Source organism: Borostomias antarcticus (genome assembly GCF_949987555.1).
Source record: "Borostomias antarcticus genome assembly, chromosome: 1".
In the NCBI taxonomy this organism is placed as follows: Eukaryota; Metazoa; Chordata; class Actinopteri; order Stomiiformes; family Stomiidae; genus Borostomias; species Borostomias antarcticus.
The window spans coordinates 16,959,227-16,974,953 of NC_140234.1; positions in this window are offsets into that span (position 1 = coordinate 16,959,227).

The window sequence follows — 15,727 nt, forward strand, 5'->3', positions numbered from 1 at the left end:
CAGAGTCAAATCCCTCTCTCTCTGTCCCTCTCTGAGAGACTGCTGGCTGCTGGATGGAGACGAAGCTCTCCTGCCTGAGAGTCAGGAGTCAGTCCCTCTCTCTCTCTGTCCCTCTCCCGCCACTGGCTCTGCTGGCTGCTGGTTGAGGCTGCTGGCTGGAGAGGAGGCTCTCCTGCCTGGAGAAGCCGTCTCTCCTCTTGTAAATAAACATTTCACTGTTACGTGCTACGTTATCCTAGCTAGCCAGCCAACGTTATCTCAGGCTCCGCAGCAGTTTCTTCATCTGCTTCTACTCTCACTTTCTTCTTGAAGAATGTATATGTTACGGTGAATGTGAGAAAACGGGGAATGTGAGCTTTTCCCAGTTAATGTGCACATTCCCCGACCTCGCGGGGAATGTAGGAGAAATGTGCGTTTCTCACATCTTTCGGGGAATGTGCACATTCCCCGACCTTGCGGGAGATGTGAGAAATTGGTTAGTGTTTCTCACATCTCCCGCAAGGTCGGGGATTGTGCACATTAACCGGGAAATGCAATTCCCGATGAACGTTGCAGCATAGCCCAAATTATGTTTGGACAAGTAGACAACTACAGTGGATATTCAATATGGATTGTATTGTATATATTGTAAGTAGCTAACGTTAACTTACCTCAAACAACCATAGCTCAACTCTGTGTGGAATTCCAGCGTGAATCAATGCAGCTGTGTGCAATTCACACTTCCAACAAGTGTGATGGGCACGCAACCTATTTCAATCCATGTGATTTGCGGGGGATGGGGAGGGGGAGTAGCCCAGCAGAGTACCATGAGCACAGCGCAAAACACAACAGAGTTTGAGTTTTGTTATTTATTTATGAGAAGTAAAAACTTTTGATAACCTACATTTTGCAGCTATGGCGGGACAAATTCATCCATGGCGGGACGCCATGGATGAATTAACGTATGGGAAACACTGTGTTTGTGTGTGTGAATGAGTGTTTGCTCTTGTGCCATTGTGTGTGCAGGTGTGTGCGTTTGCGTGTATGTCTGTGAGTATTTATGAATGTGTGTGTGTGTGCGCATGCGTGTGTGTGTGTCTACTTGTTTGTTCCTTTGTTTAGAAGCACTTGACAGTCAGTGAATTATTACACAGTGTTGTTCTGCCCTTGCAATGCTAATGTTCTGTGCTTCTCTGGGCATGTTTACAGTACAACAACAAGGCAAAGTATTCATGAAGTGGGACCCTGGGCCAATTCAGAGAAGAGCTTCTCTCACCTCCCTTTGGCAGCCACATCCACTAGGCGAGGGGAATATCGCGACCATATCAGAACTTAGTGTTCATACATGTTCATGCATGTTATTTATAAATCTATCTATAGATAATGTAGGCCTATTTCCTCAGAATTAAGGCCTACCACAGATAAATATTATTGATGTTCTGATTATAAAAATTATCAGATCAGTGACATGAAACAAGCTGCCTAGTTTCAGAGCTACTGTATTCTGTATCATCAGAGGCTTTGTGTAACACACTAACATAGTCACACAGAAGATCAGAAAAGCATTCCATGATTAAACAATGCTATCATGCTAATACTGTCTTACAGTAAAAGGGTGATGTTGGGGTCGGAGTCTTTTCGTCCTTTCATCTCCCTATATCTACCTGTCATCGGAGATTAGCATGCTGGTGTAACAGAGAGAGTTGAATGAGAGAACAAGGACTTTGGTGGGCTCAGGACGGAAAGAGTATTTTTATACAAAATTGAGTGACTCCTCATCTCCGTAGAGCTATATGTATGTATTTACTCTTGATGAGATGAGATTAGTTAAAATCTGTGAAAAATACTGTAGGTCAACTGCGTAAATATCTCCAGAGATAACTGCTGGCCATTACTGTATGTGTTTGTGTGTGTGAATGAGTGTTTGCTCTTGTGCCAATGTGTGTGCAGGTGTGTACGTTTGCGTGTATGTCTGTGAGTATTTATGAATGTGTGTGTGTGTGTTTACTTGTTTGTTCCTTTGTTGAGAAACACTTGACAGTCAGTGAATTATTACACACAGTGTTGTTCTGCCCTTGCAATGCTAATGTTCTGTGCTTCTCTGGGGCATGTTTACAGTACAACAACAAGGCAAAGTGTGCATGAAGTGGGACCCTGGGCCAATTCAGAGAAGAGCTTCTCTCACCTCTCTTTGGCAGCCACATGGCGAGGGGAATATCACGACCTGTCAGCTAGCACTGCTAATGTTCAGAGTAGAGTAGGGTAGAGTAGACTAGAGCAGAGTAGAGCCAGGTGGCGCAGAGCAGATCTGAGGGGAGCAGAACAGAATTGAATGGAATCATACATAAAGCAGCATAGAAAATAATTTACAGAAGCAGATACCAAGGGGGCGGCTGTAGCTCAGTTGGTAGAGCGGGTCGTTCAATGATCGAAGGGTCAGTGGTTCGAATCCCAGCTCCGACTGACCACATGTCGAAGTGTCCTTGAGCAAGACACCTAACCCCAAATTGCTCCCAATGAGCAGGTTAGCGCCTTGCATGGCAGCTACCACCATTGGTGTGTGAATGTGTGTGAATCGGTTAATGAGAGGCCATTGTAAAGCGCTTTGAGTGCCGCTAAGGTGGAAAAGCGCTATATGAGTGCAGTCCATTTACCATGACATAACTATGGATCGGAGCCATTGGTTGTACTTTGTCTATGCACCCATCCATGAAGGTGCCTCCTTTTTCAGTCATACACTTTCTGTCCAGTGACCATTTCCTGTTTCCTTTGTCCCGCCCACAGGTACCTGAATATCCCCCCGAGGGACAGCTAAACTCCCTGATTGGGGCTCAGCCAAGACATCCAAGACACTCTGATTGGTGTCCCGAGCCCTGTCACCCTGATGCCCCTGGGGCAGTCCACTCCTCCTGCTCTCCTCCACCTTGCCCCCCTCTAGATGCCCAGGAGCCCCCCTCCCTGCTGATACTGTAGATACCCCTCTAAATGCCTCTCTCCAGCCCACCCCAGCTAACACTGTCTTCATGAGGAGCCCCAGCCAGCCAAGACACAGTAGATAAAGGTATGTGTATGCTCCTATGACCAGCAAGACTGGGTTATCCGAACTAAGCTCAACTAAAGACTAGGTCTAGTCACTCTTAGCCCTATCTGCTTCCCCTGCTAGCCAAGCACTGTGACATTTACTCTGAGAACAGGAAACATCAGCTAAGTGTCCTTCCTCCATTAGTGGTATTGATGGAGGGATCAGTGTTGTGGTACAGTAGCAATGCAGATCACGCGAGGCTCATCACCGTTATACTCAAATATTAGGTCACCTTCATAAAGTTCAGAGAGAAAAAAGATGATGGTTCTGGTGGAATATCTCAGGCAGTTTGGTCAGAACTTAGTCTTCATACATGTTCATGCATGTTATTTATAAATCTATCTATAGATAATGTAGGCCTATTTCCTCTGAATTAAGGCCTACCATAAATATTATTGATGTTCTGATTCTGACAATTATCAGATCAGTGACATGAAACAAGCTGCCTGGTTTCAGAGCTACTGTATTCTGTATCATCAGAGGCTTTGTGTAACACACACTTACACACACATACAGTACATAGTCACACAGAAGATCAGAAAAGCATTCCATGATTAAACAATGCTATCATGCTGTCTTACAGTAAAAGGGTGATGTTGGGGTCGGAGTCTTTTCGTCCTTTCATCTCCCTTTATCTACCTGTCATCGGAGATTAGCATGCTGGTGTAACAGAGAGAGTTGAATGAGAGAACAAGGACTTTGGTGGGCTCAGGACGGAAAGAGTATTTTTATACAAAATTGAGTGACTCCTTATCTCCGTGAACAAATGTGTTCTACCCCGACTGATTGCCCGGTGGTTATGTAAGAGTCTGTTTGTGCGAGGCTCATTTGGGAGCGACACATTCAGTACCAAGCAAACAGAACTGAAAATAACATATTATAATTCCCCAAACAGATATTTCTGGTTCATATTCTCTAAGAAGCCTCAGTAAATCTACTGTGCTAGCTCTTCTAGAAGCATTTACAGTACTTTAACAGGGTGTTCTACAGTATGAACATCTATTTATACACTGGTATAAGCAGAATTTATGTAGTTAGTTATAAATAGTGAGTATTTAGTTGTTGTTGTTTTTCCCCAACGAAGATAGTTAGTTGGTATGGTCTCTTCAGAGAGCAGAGCCAGCAGGGACAGCTGCATGCTGTGATCCTGAATGGAGAACGGTTATCTCTGCTGACTACCAAGTAGCTCATCCCCTCCTCTCCCTTCCTCTCCCGCTGTCCATTCCCTGCTCGCCCTCCTGCCTTTTCCCCCACCTCATAGTTATGCCTCGCCTTCCAGCCTGCCTATCACCCCCCCCTCCCACACTCTCTCTCTCTCCACTGGAGCCTTTCTGCTGACTATCAAGCAGCCCCCCTCCCCCACCCCAATTCATGCTTCCCCTCCATCCCCCTCCCTTCACTCCCCCCCTCAGTTAAAAGCAATGTTCAAAGACAGCCCTATCAGCGAGAGTCATCACATTAAGTCGACAGTCTAATTTTGTATTTATCATCTGGCTTTGATTTACCATTCATTTAGGAGTTGTGAGAGCGCCCTGCTATAGCCTGGGCCTGACTCTGCAGGAGTTACACACAGTCATGCCTTCACGTCTATCACCACGCATGGAGAGTACTAGGTTATCAAAGAGGTTAGACCTGACGTGATTTTAGTTTAAATACTTTGTACCCGGTATAATGCTGTGTTCAGAGTAGAATGCACACTGTGTCATGCACATTCACCAAGAGCATTTCACTGTACATTATACTAGTATGATGATGCATGGGACAAATATAACTTTGAACTTTGACAACACTGTTCAGGTTAGAGAACAGAACCATGCTCTCGGTATAATGTTCAGATTACAGTACTGTGTTCATGGTAGGATGTTTAGGTTACAGTATTGTGATCATGGTAAAATGTTCAGGCTACAACACTGTGTTCATGGTAGAATGTTCCAATTACAGTACTGTTATTTATTTTATATTATTTATAATGCGCCCCCCAACCAACTGTTACATCAGCCCGGGGCGCAGCCCAGGTACAGAGGGAGACAAACAAAAACAAAGGACTGCAAACGAACAGATTAACAAGAAACGCCAGGAATTGGAGAGTGGCTGGCTGCTGTCGGGCGTAGCGCCGCCATCAAGCTTCCTAACAAAGCGCTTCACAATACAAATAACAGATAAAAAGGAAGAAAGAGCGACATACAAAATGCAATACGACAATTACGACATACAAAATACAGTACAAGGCTGTGAGCGTGGTACAATGTTCCAATTACAGTACCGTGTTCTTGGTAGAATGTTCAGATTACAGTACATAACGCTTCAGCGGAAAGCCTGAAACATCCGTTGTCAGGTTACAGTTCTGTCTTCATTACTGTGTTCATGGTAGAATGTTCGGATTACAGTACTGTGATCATGGTAGAATGTTCATATGACAGTACTGTGATCATGGTAGAATGTTCAGATTACAGTACTGTGTTCATGGTAGAATGTTCAGATTACAGTACTGTGTTCATGGTAGAATGTTTGGGTTACAGTAACTTTTGACTATTCAGGGTCAGAACATACAACACCTTGAGGAGGCTCACCCAGCACTAATGTGCTAATGCGTTTACACCAGGGCATCACTGTAACACCTGCAATTAATACCACTGCAGGATACCTCCCTGTACGCTGGACCTCTGGTATACTGTACTGCTGTAAGGTAGCAGATAGCCATCTGCAGTACTTTAGTGTTCACATAATGGAGAAGAAACATTACATTACATTACAGTCATTTAGCAGACGCTTTTATCCATTACTCATCTGAATAGATAGGAACAGATGGTGGACACTTTGCCAATGTTCTCTCTACTGTATATATTTCATATTTACATGTAAAGTCAAGTAGATGACTCAACCTTACTGAGTAAAATAATCCAGTAAATCTATAAATAATAATACAATATAACATACTAAAGCTGTAGTATGGTTTCCTATGTTGTGATATTTTATTAAATGTTATTTATTCAACCATGAAAAAGACCCATTGACAGCAACCAAACATCATCCAAGACACTTACATATTGTACACAAAACCAGTCAACACACTATTCCTTAAAAGCACCTGTCAGCAGGGTCTTGTTCCCAGAGTGATACCAGCACCTCTGGCCGGAGAAGGTTGTTCAGGTCATTCCACGTTGTGGGTGCACAATTTGAGAAAGCTGTCTTTTCCAGCTCAGTAATGACCCTGGGGACTTTTAAAAGTGTCAGCTTGCTAGATGGTGTTTGTTAGCTGTTAGTTGAATGAGTCAGCAGGTAAAGGGGCAAATTATCTGGGAATATGATATAGTAAAGCATAATTTCCACCTTAGGGAAGTACCTACCTACCTATGATCTATCACGGAGGTATGGTTGAGTATAGGGCTCTTTTCAGTATTTGAGCATCGCTGAGATGGTTGGTCAGTGTATCTCAGCAGAACAGACAGAGAGCGGGTTGGCCGACACTATCCACCCTATCAACAACAGTGTACCATTTACAGGCATTGAAACCCAATCTAGGCACTCTCCCTCCCCAGACCTCTCTGTCTACTCATTTGCCGTTGCTATGAGACAGGCCCCTCGGAGCGCCACAGAGGGTCCCACTGACCAATAGCAGCCGGGTTTGCTCCTGCGTCTTGATAAATGCTCTCCTCTGTTGAAGCACTTTGTTTTCTCCCCCCTCCTTCGACCATCGCTCGCCCCCGCCATCGGAGCAGACGAGAGGAGAGTGGAGCTGGGTAATAGGAAGCTAGAGGCGGACGCTGCTCTCCGGTCTAATGGAGCAGCCTACTGCTCTGACCCAGCCTGTCTCAGAGGGAGCAGTGGGATTATATTTATAGTCCAGTTTCTGTTGCTCCCGCTGGTTTGACCTCAGTTCAGCTCCCGTCGCTCCTCCCCTGTAGTTTCTCTATCTTCTGATGTCTGGACCCCGGGGAGCTTCCTGCTGAGGGATGGGAGGGGATCCATTCAGTTACAAATTGTGATTATCGTGCGTAATGATTTCATTCACTTCATGCAGACTCAAAATCATTTTTTTGGGGGGGGGCAAAAAAACAAACGAAACCAACTAAAAACAAACAAAAAAATTATAATTTAATTTGAGGTGAAAAAATGTTTGTCACAAATATGAACGGAACGCTTTAGTTCACATAGTAGCCAGGCTAGGTGACTGTCATATTAAAGAAACACATTATTGCAGTTTGTATGCAGTTTAAAGAGCTAGACATTCAACAATAGGGCACATTTTTATTTTATTTTCTCTGTTTGCTGGCTGCCCTGTAAGTTCATGTTAAGAATTAGGCCTGGAATTAAAACGTGTAAAGATAGAAAGAATATTCAACATTAGGTTCCGTTAAGTACTTGTTCATGTTACTGTACAGTAAGCTTAAATAAAACTTGGAAAACTCTAAGTCAGTTTGACTGTTGCATTTAAAAGGTATGATTCAACTGTTTTCCATGGTCCATATTACTGCCCCTGTGGTCTAGGGAGGACATGGGGCCGAAAACAGTAGGTATGCTGAGGTTGATGTGGCAGGTGATAACAAAATGAGCAAATGTCCAACTACCAAGGTAGATAAAACCTAAACCAGGGTATTTATTTACTTCCACAGAAAGCTTTCTCAAACAGAAAATAATCTCTAACAATAACCGATTAACATCCATACAATAGTGGACAAAGTGGGTAGAAAAATAAATTAAACACAAAGGGAGAAGAGAAGGACCGTGTGAGTCGTGCCTAAAATCAAATGAACCCTGAGCTTCCCTCTAACTGTGGCCCAATTCCAAAGCAGCCCCTACTCACTCCCACTCCAACTCCACCACTGATTGTCCCTCCAAGTTGAGTTGCACTCGTAGCTGTGGATGGCACTCTCAATTGAGGGGGAGGGTAGATAAATGGTCAGCCGAATCTGGGCCGGACTCTCCACTCCACCGGAACCAGGAAGCAGCCTTCACCATGGCATATTTAGATGATTTATAAGGAAAAATGTTTTAATTGCAATTTATAATAAAATGTTAATCAATATAATGAAATGCTGAAATATATGAGAAATTATAAAAAATCCAAACATAATGTTTTTGCAAATGAACTATATTGTGTCCTTGTAAATAATGGAATATATGATGTAAACTTGATTTATGTTTATATCTGCTATGATTGAATACAGGCTTTTAAGAGCTTGCTACAAGTGCCATGATTTAGGGATAACATGATGTTCTCCTATTTTTGGTTTTATCTTTTGACACCACATTCTTTGATTTTCTTTGAGGCTGTGAAATCTGTGAGGAAAACAAACTGTAGCCGATCTAAAATAATTGACAGTGTAGGAGGATGGAACTTTATTTATATGCTGTATCCTCCGGCATCGCTTTGTCAGGTGCACTTTCTGCTTCGGCTATCGGGAGCCTCACCGATGCAGGCTCGCCATTTAAGGGTTTGACAGTCCACTTGCACTCCAATCGCTCTCCACGCTAATTGCTTTGGGATGGCCCTTGACATGGTGAACTTTGGCGTGAACACGCAAACTGAGGGGGAGTGGATAGGGCGAGGGGATAAGGGCTGGTTTGAGGTCGGGCCTAACATTCAGATAAAACTAATCCTAGGCCCTCAGCACTAACCTAACTGCTACACAGAAAGGTGTGACACCCACTTACCATAACCTAGTGTACAAGCTACATGATGAGGTTTCTTACCTAGCGCTGGAAATGTAGGACAAGGCAACCAAAACCCACAGAGAACACACATATACCAAAATAAAAATAGGCCTACAAACAAATATAGCAACTCTCTCCTCCTTTAAACATGGAAAAAGACTATAGAATATAGAAGAATATATAGGCGGCAGACCTCTTCTGATTGGACAACAGGGCAGGGGAATGATTAGTCACAGGTGGAGTTGATGATTAGCTGATTGACTGGACACAACGAGCACAACGATGAACACCTGGGAAAGACAGACAAGAACAGAACAGGGAACAGAACAGAACCACAGGAGGCCGTAACAGTCCAGTGTACAAATGAATAAATACATAAAAAAGGAAATAAATTGTAATATTGAATCTCAATATTTACCGAATCACAATACCCCAAACACTTTAGGTTATTTACATAACCCTAGTTCTATGAGTAATATGAGTGAGGTGTCTCACTATGGGAGGCACGCCCCGCTGCGACCTCAGAAGCTCTATATCATTCCGCCAATCCTGATTGGCCGGTGGAAGAATCCATCCGCACCAGGGGGGGTAGACCCACCTGCCTATATAGGCTGGCGCCGGAGGGATCACCTTCATTCAAGATAAGCACCTCTTCTCACTCGCCCAGCAAGAAGGGTTGTCTGGTGAGACACCTCACTCATATTACTCATAGAACCGGGGTTATGTAAATAACCTAAAGTTCTATTTCATAATATTCGTTTCGGTGTCTCACTATGGGATATGGTAGCTCCCGTAATGCCAGACAAGCTTATCAGCGTCCACCAACCGACAGGGTGAGAACTCCGTTCAAATCAAGACTGCTGGACCGCACTCACCACGCACGGGGCGGAGACGTCCAGCATATAGAAATGAACAAAAGTGAGAGGCGAGGATCAGCTCGCTGCAGCACAGATGTCCTGAACAGAGACCCCCCTGAAAAGGGCCCAGGATGCAGCCAAGCCACGGGTCGAGTGCGCACGCAGGCCCGAAGGCGGCAGCAGACCCTGACTCGTCTATGCCAAAGCAATCGCCTCCACCACCCAGTGGGACAGGCGCTGCTTCGATACAGGTTGACCCCTACGTGGAACAGCCCAGGAGACAAAGAGCTGATCGCTCCTCCTGAGGCCCCTCGTCCTGTCCTTATAAGTGCTACCGCTTAGCCGAGGCCAGTCTTATGAGCCAGCAGCAGCACAGTCTTAAGAGAGACGTGCTTCAAGTCCGCTCCCCCCAGTGGCTCAAACGGGGGGCCCTTAAGCCCCTCCAGAACCACAGCCAGATCCCAAGGCGGCACCAAGGGTCTGGAGACAGGGAGGAGCCTGCGTGCGCCCCTCATGAAACGGCAGACCAGCGGATGCTGGCTCACCATCCACTTGCCAAACCCCACGTGGCAAGCGGCAATAACCGCCAAGTACACCTTAACCGTGGAGAAGGCCCGTCTTCTTCAGGCCCTGCAAGAATGACAAAATTGCACCCACCGGGCACTGAAAAGTAACATGGCCCGCACCGCGGCACCACTCCTCGAACACCCTCCACTTAGAGTCATACAAAGACCTAGTGGAGGAAGCACAAGCACCCTGAATAGTGGCTATCACGTCCTGTGGGAGCCCCACAGCCGACAGATTGAGCCACTCAGGGGCCAAACCCACAGTTCCAGGCGCTCTGGTTGCGGGTGGAAAACCATCCCCCCCCCCTGCGACAGCAGGTCCCTGCACAGCGGGAGCCGCCACGGCTGAGCGCGCAGCAACCTGTACACCTCCACCAGCCAGTGCATAGAAGGCCAATGATGAGCTACCAACAGCAGGGTGTGGCCGTGGTCCCTCACCCTGGACAGGGTAGGGGGTATCAGGGCCAGGGGAGGAAACGCGTAAAGAAGCCCGCGCGGCCAGGCATGCGCTAGAGCGTCGACGCCCAGGGGAGTGCTCATGCTGCGCATGGAGTAAAACAGCACGCACCGAGCGTTGTCCTTCGACGCGAACAGATCCACCTCGGCCCGCCCGTAGCGCGCCCAGATCTGTTCCACCACCTCCGGGTGCAGAGCCCACTCCCCGTACACCGGTGAGCCCCGGGACAAGAGGTCCGCACCCGTGTTCAGGACCCCCGGGACGTGCGTCGCCCTCAGCGAGAGAAGACAGCCACAACTCCAGAGGATGAGTCTGCGTGCCAGCATGTGCAACTGACGGGAGCGCAACCCCCCTTGGCGATTGATATATGCCACCGTCGTCGTGTTGTCTGTCCTGACCAGGACATGATGACCCACGTGAGACGGGAGGAAATGCCTCAGGGAGAGGAACACCGCTGAGAGCTCCATAAAATGTATGTGAGGCAGCAGGAGACCCGGGCTCCAGCGGCCACTCACAGACTGGCCCTAGTGTATCCCGCCCCAGCCGGTCAGGCTGGCGTCCGTAGTGACCACCTTCTTGGACAACACAGAGCCCATGGGCACGCCCTGTGTCAGAAAAGACCGGGCCCGCCAGCGGCGCAGCGCCCGCATACAAACCGAACACCCGCCGTGCGCCATGACGCACGGGGTCCAGCGCGCATGAGGCCACCCAAAGCTGGAACTCCCTCATGTGCAGGCGGCCAAGCCGGACCACGAGGATGGCCGACGCCATCAGTCCGAGAAGCCGAAGACAAAGCCTGAACTGAACGGACCCGCCTGGGCGAAACAGCGCCAGGCATGCTCTGAAAGCCTTTACCCGGTCCTCTGAGAGGCGCGCTTAAAACTCACTGAGTGCAGAGACAGCCCCAGGAAGACAATGCTCTGCACCGGGGACAGCATGCTCTTCTCCTCGTTTATCACGAAACCCAAATTGAGTAGGTGACGCACGAGAATTTGCGTGTGCAAAACAGTGACGCTGGGGAACGAGGAACAACCAGCTGGGTCACTGACAGAGAAGGAGGGGGGGGTCAGGCCGCCCGTTTCTTCTTCCGGGCCACGGGGTCGACGGTGCGCGCGGGTGGTGCCGACGGGGCCGCGGACGAGGCCGGGGACTTGCCGCGCCAACCGGCTCTAGCCCCCTGTCCGGGCCGGGGAGGCGGGGCGCGCTGGGGCGGTGGCTGCTTCGGAATCTTGAACTGAGCAGCCATAGGAGCCGCCTGTGCAAAATATTTCCTCTTCACAGGTGGGGAAGGAGCCGGGGGTTTCCGGGAGAGGCAGAGCTGGAGGGCTTCGTCATCCCTCTTCTTGGCCTCGCACCGTCGCTGCATGGAGGCAAACGCAGAGCCGAAAACACCCTCAGGGACGATGGGCATGTCCAACACGTCGTCCTTCTCCCTGTCCGACAGGTTGGCGAGGCTGAGCCGCGCGTTTGCACACGTCGAACATGTCCGAACTGGGGAGGGGAGAAGCTGGTGTGCTGCACTCATCTCCATCCCGGGTGATGTCGAGGGCCCCGGGCAACGCAGCCTAGGCCTGAGGGGAGAAAACGTCCTCCACCTCGTCATCCTCTGAGATGAGGAGATCCGAGGGGTGGTCCTCATAATCGTCCCCACAGTCCAACTCCAGGACGTCTTCCTCAGAAGCGGGAGCCGCGACCATGTCGAGCTGGCACTAGCCCGCGGCAACCCTACTGTAACGACCACATCTCCGTCCTCCTCTTCGACGTCCCGGACGACGGAGGGGAGGAGGGGGTCGCATTCAGACAGGCTAGCCTGGCGAGCCAGCCGTCTGCGGAGACTCTTGACCGTGAAAACAGCACAGTGTTGACATGAGCCGGGAGCGTCGAGAGCCAACCGGGCATGTTCCAGCCCCAGGCAGCCCGAGCAGACCTGGTGTGGATCCTTGCTCGAGATCTTGTTCCCACACCCGCAGGTGCGGGGCTCCGAGTCTTGAGAACCTCTGGCGTGAGGAACTTCGGCCTCCATACTTCGCGAGCCGGCGAGCAAGCAGGGATTCCAGGCAGCCCGCTAGCCGGTGCAGCTAGGTGGATGGGCTAGCTAGCTGGTGTGCTCACTCGCCACTGACCGAGAGGTTAGCTGGGCTAAGACCCGGTCGGACGAATAGCCGTGGTGGGGCTCCGGCCCAGTAGCTGGCGTGCTAGCGAGCCGAGGAATTAGCTGGAGAGCTAACTCCAACGGTCGACCACCGTGGGGGGTTGACGAACCGCGACAAAACCAGCTAGCTGGTGTGCTAGCTAGCCATGCTCGACTGCCGAACGCCGTGGAAGGGCGTCGAAGACTGCCTAGCCGTGGTGGGGCTGAGGGAATCCAGGTAAACCTCCGGACTCGAAGACCAGCGTAGCGGAAGTTCCAACGAAAACTAGCTAGCGCCCGGCGACAGAAGCCGATGTAAGATCCGTCTGTGGACAGTTGAACTAGCTAGCGTGGACGCGAGAAGCTACTCCGAGTGAGAAGAGGTGTTTGAATGAAGGTGATCCCTCCGGCGCCAGCCTATATAGGCAGGTGGGTCTACCCCCCCTGGCACGGATGGATTCTTCCACCGGCCAATCAGGATTGGCGGAATGAGATAAAGCTTCTGAGGTCGCAGCGGGGCGTGCCTCCCATAGTGAGACACCGAAACGAATATTATGAAATAGAACCGCAATACACCTACTGTAAGTATTGTGATAGTATTGAATCGGAAGGTCCGTGCCAATTCCTGTCCTTAGTATCTCCTAGTAAAGACTCTTGATTATGCTATCTGCTACTCTTTATTATCTGTGACTAGATAAACGTCTGCTTGAATCACTGCTCCTCTGTACAGCTGCTTCTATATATCCAATTAGACTTCGGTTACAGTATCCCCCGGGATATAAAAGAGCCTCTGTTACCTGTTAAGCCGAGTATAGACTGCAATTTTGGGCTGTCTCAGACAAAAGATGACCAAATGTGACAAAATCTGTGGTCGTGGCACCAAAACGGTGGTCCTACGTCGCACTGTGAGAGAGGTTCAAAGATCACTGATCTCACGGTCTTGCGACCAAAGTTAGCCCGTGACAAATATCTGACAGTGTCAGAAATTTAGGACGATGATCTTACAATGTGAATGCTTCTACGACCTACGTCAACTAACCAACCAATAGAAATGCAGCATGAAATGACACACTGATCAGTGCGACCACACAGGCGCTAAACTCAAAAACAATGGAGGCTAAACGCAAAAGAAAAACGCCTATGTTGTGGGATTCCAACAAAGAAGAAAGCCTTGTGGAGTTGTGGCAACAGAAGCCTTGTTTGTACGATGTGTTTATCACTGCGCGATTGTGGCTCAATCAGGCCGACGCACACTGATGCCGTTTAATGATGATGCTGCGTATTGACTTGCCTTGTCTGCCTTGTAGCCTACGATTCAGTAGGTGTCTCATCGCATAATGTACATGCATCAGATTGATGGTCGTACCCAAGATTATTAGATCCGTGTCGCACAGTGTGGCTTGCAATAAACGTATAAGATTGCAAAAAAACGCACAGTCTGTAGGAGGCTTTAGACAGAATTCTGCTTCAATCCCTGCTGCCCTGTAAAACCTGCCTTTGTATCCTGATAAAGAAAAATACTGTAGATGATCACCAGACACTCAAACTGCTTCCTTTGTAGATCTACCCAACTACTGGTTAAGGCAGTGGTAACAAACAAACAAACATGGCAACATTTCAAAGTTGTTTATTTCTGATCATACAGCTAGTGATACACAACACACGTACAATGGGCAGCGACAGAACACACACACACAAACACACACACACAAGGAGCTTTGTGGGTGAATTTATGGACCTGATGGACTCTTTTGGTCTCACCCAACATGTTTCCGTCCCAACGTTTCTTGTCCTCTCTGTCAATCTCCCTGTCAGCAATGTGGAAACCATGCCAGCCCATACTGACTGTGACCATTATGCTGTGGTGTTTCAATCCTCTCTGTATCCCCCCTCCACTAACACCCAATGTCCTGCACGCCTCTCACGGTTTATCAACACCCAGACACCTGCTAAGTTTTCTTCTGCTTTTGCTGCCACCCAAAACACCAGGGCAGGTGAGGTGCTGTCATCAGACCCAAAGGAGCTTATGTCTGTGTTTAACTCCACCTGCCGTTCTGTTCTGGACTCTATTGCCCCTCACAAGCTGAAAAAGCAACATCAGAAGAAACATCCCACCCTCCACCCGAGACTTACTCTGAGATGCTCATCCACCTTCTCCGTGTTCAGCTCCATCTCCCTCTCATCCCTCTCCAAGATGGCTGCCGCCTTGAGACCAGCCACGTCCCCTCAGGACCCCATCCCTGCCCCCCTCTTTAAGGAGGTTTTTGAGGCAGTTGGTCCTCACATCCTGTCCATCATCAACTGCTCCCTGGCCACAGGTATAGTTCCATCATGTCTAAAAGAAGCGGTGGTCCAGCCCCTTCTTAAGAAAGCCAGCCTAGATCCCACTATCCCCAGCAACTACAGACCCATTGCAAATTACCATTTCTGTCGAAGCTGTTAGAAAAGGCTGTCCTCAGTCAGCTGCAGCTCTATCTCCAACACAACAACATACTGGAGAAATTTCAGTCCAGATTTAGGGCCGGCCACAGCACCGAGTCTGCCCTCTTGAAGGTGTTAAACGACCTACTCCTCATCGTTGACCCAGGGAAATGTGCTGCACTGGTTCTCCTGGACCTCAGTGCAGCATTCGATACTATAGAACACATGTGTGTTCGACTAACAGATACGCCTGCGGCAGCCTGTATTGCTCTCGGTTATTACATTTGTGCGTGAGGATTTATATTGTGCGAGTGCACTGTTAATATCTGCGTGTGTGAAATAACATAATCTGCCCGTGAGTGTGTTTTAGGCGCTCTTGACATTTGACATAAATGTGACGCCATAAAAAGTGGTCTGGTAGTTTTTGCATAATCCTAGACCATAATCCAACGAATGACGGTGAATGGCTAGCTACCGTGTTTGGGCGGCTCATGGTCCCGCCCTGGGATTCGGATCCACTCCAGAATTGAATGGTTTGTTGGCCCATACTACCCCTAGTAGTAAGGTAGTTGGCCCATA